Below are 2,984 nucleotides of genomic sequence, written 5' to 3'. Positions count from 1 at the left end.
CAGGAAGGCCAGGGACCCCCACAACTGATAAAATAAGGAGGGCTTTCCTTTGGGGGTGGAGCCCTGTAGAGGTTTCCACTCTTGACAGATACTGGTTTTCCTTTTCGTTTCTGTTGTGGAAGTTGCAGGACCCTCCTTAGAGCCCTCTCCAAGTAATTTTAGCCTGAGGGCAAAAGTAAAATATTGCTGCTGACAAAGGGTCGATGGGGGAAGGGAGAGAGTGAGAAAAGCTTCCATCTGTCCCAGGTTTTTCACCAGAGCTCTGTAAAAAGAGTTACCATAATGATTGCCTCTCAGCCTACCTCTGCTCTTTGCATTTGTTGACTCTGAGATTGGTGCCTCTTTGGGAAAACCCACTCTTACCTCTGTTTTCTTGAGTTGCCATATTTTCTGCTCTGATTTCTCTGTTGGTCAAAATTTATTGGCTTTCTTGCTCTGCCATATTCCTCAAAATTTATTTCACATTGATGTCGCCTTTTTGGTTTCCCATGGTGGTTGTAGTTTCATTATTTTTACATTTACTTTTGACTAAGTAATACATTCACATAGTTTAAAATGTAAGTGGTACAGCCCTAACCAGTTTGGCTCAGTGGATAGAGTGACGGCCTGTGAACTGAAGGGTCCCAGGTTCAATTCTGGTCAAGGGCATGTACCTTGGTTGCAGGCACATCTGATCGATGTTTCTAACTCTCTATCCCTCTCCCTTCCTGTCTGTAAAAAAAAAAAAAAATCAATAAACTGTATTTTTTAAAAAATGTCAGCGGTACAAAAGATTGTTCAATGTACAGTCTTCATTCCACCTCTTCCTCCCAGTCCTCCATTGTCAACCAATGTTGTCAGTTTTATGTATCTCTCAGAGATGCTTTTATGTGCATTCAAGAAAATACATAAATATTCTCTTTTATCCTTTTTTACACATAGCAGTATACAATACACTGTTCTACATGTTTGTTTTTTCATTTAACAATATATGTTGGAAGTTTTTCCATGTCAGCAAAGTTCTTTATTCTTTTTAACAACTGCATAGTGTTCCATTGTATGAAAAGCATAATGTAATTTACTTACCTAGTCCTGTATTGATGAACATTTGGATTGTTTCCATTCATATGATATTAAACAACACTTCAACAAATAGCCCTATACTTATTCATTTTTAAAGTTTCTTTTCAGACATTTCCATTGGATCTGGAAGCTAAAAATCACAGTTTTTTAACATTGCCCAATCAAAATGTTAACCTAAACACATCACACTCAAAGGAAGATATTTTAAAAGTTGTTTTTTATTTTCCATTAGTTGGATCAATGCATAGTAAATCATTTGTTATACATCCTCTTCAGAGCTAGGCATTGCATTTCAAAGCTTCCAGTGCCAAGTCTTATCTGGCCTTGAGGATTTTGGTTACACCATGTGGGATTCTCCATGTGGGTCTGCAGCACAAAGCCAGAGATGTGATCTCTGATGCCTCCATCCAGGATGCTGTACTTGTTGGCTAGATTGTTAAGAAGCAATTTCAGTAAATATTTCTTTCAATCCGTTCACTTGTTCAAATCAACATTCACTGTGTGCCTACTGTGAGATGGATGCTGAGCTGGATGCTGGGGATACAAAGATAAAAATGATAGTTCCTACTTTGACAGAAGCTTCCAGTTTAGAGAAGCCAACCAATACATGAGCAGACAGCCATAAAACAATGTGTAAGGTGACTCAGTGGAGGTGAACCCAGAATGCTATGGGGCCAGGAAAGAGGAGTACCTACACAGAAAGACTCCTTAGAAGAGATGCCTGTCATAACTTTGTATCCTGACTTCTAGCACTCTATTGACAAATCCCAAAATTCAGTGTCCATCTACTGTCCTTGGCTTTTCTACTCTGAAATCTTCCACCCCTTTCTAATTCTGCAGCAATCTTCTAGTTGGCTATATTTACTATGGCACTTCAAAGACTTAGGAGGAGTAAAATAGGAGGGGATTGGAGATCATTATTTCCAGCATGGATGACTGTGGTCAGGGTTTGGAGTGTTAGCCTAGTTTCAGGTATTAGCTTTTAAATAAACTTTTAATTAAAATATATTTGGCATACCATATTATATGAGTTTTAGGTGTATGATATAGTGATTCAACATTTATACACCTAATGTGATCACCATGATAAGTCTAGTAACTGTCTCCATGTAAAGATATGATATTATTGACTGTGTTCCCTGTGCTGTACACCACATCCTAGTGGCTTATTTATTTTTATAAATGGAAGTGTATACTTCTTATTCCTTTTGACTTTTTCCACCCATCACCCACCCCCTTCCTTTCTGGCAACCAACAATTTGCTCTCTACTATGAATTTATTTCTGTTTTGCTTTGTTTGTTCTTTTTTTAGTTGTTTTTTTTTTTAGATTCCACAAAAAGTGAAATCATACCAAATTTGTCTCTCTGTCTGACATTTCATTTATCATAATACCCTCTAGGTCAGTGGTTCTCAACCTTCCTAATGCCGTGACCCTTTAATACAGTTCCTCATGTTGTGGTGACCCCCAACCATAAAATTATTTTCGTTGCTTGCTACTGTTATGAATCGTAATGTAAATATCTGATATGCAGGATGTATTTTCATTGTTACAAATTGAACATAATTAAAGCATAGTGATTAATCACAAAAACAATATGTAATTATATATGTGTTTTCCGATGGTCTTAGGCAACCCCTGTGAAAGGGTCGTTCGACCCCCAAAGGGGTCGGGACCCACAGGTTGAGAACCGCTGCTCTAGGTCCATTCATGTTGTCTCAAATAGCAAGATTTCATTTTTTTTATGTATATATCACATGTTCTTTATCCATTCATCTATTGGTGGAGACCTTAGTTGTTTTCATATCTTGACTATCCTATATAATAAAGAGGTAATATGCAAATTAACCCTCATGCCCTCACAAGATGGCTACCTACGACCAGGCCGGCAGGGGGGTTAGTGAGGGACGACCAAACGACTGA

At 38.1% G+C, this 2,984-nt stretch overlaps 1 long non-coding RNA gene across 1 annotated transcript in view; it reads right to left on the bottom strand.

Annotated features, from left to right (window-relative positions):
- Positions 1–1,262: 1,262 nt before the first annotated feature.
- The window catches only part of LOC106725955, a 26,647-nt gene continuing 24,925 nt past the window's right edge, over positions 1,263–2,984 (bottom strand). The window contains exon 5 of the long non-coding RNA XR_001361970.1: positions 1,263–1,596. This is a non-coding gene — a long non-coding RNA (uncharacterized LOC106725955). The remainder of the gene's footprint in view (positions 1,597–2,984) is intronic.

Source organism: Myotis brandtii, unplaced genomic scaffold, assembly GCF_000412655.1.
Source record: "Myotis brandtii unplaced genomic scaffold, ASM41265v1 scaffold206, whole genome shotgun sequence".
Classification (NCBI taxonomy): domain Eukaryota; kingdom Metazoa; phylum Chordata; class Mammalia; order Chiroptera; family Vespertilionidae; genus Myotis; species Myotis brandtii.
Note: the sequence above shows the minus strand (reverse complement) of the source record. Positions and strands in the feature narration are given on the sequence as shown.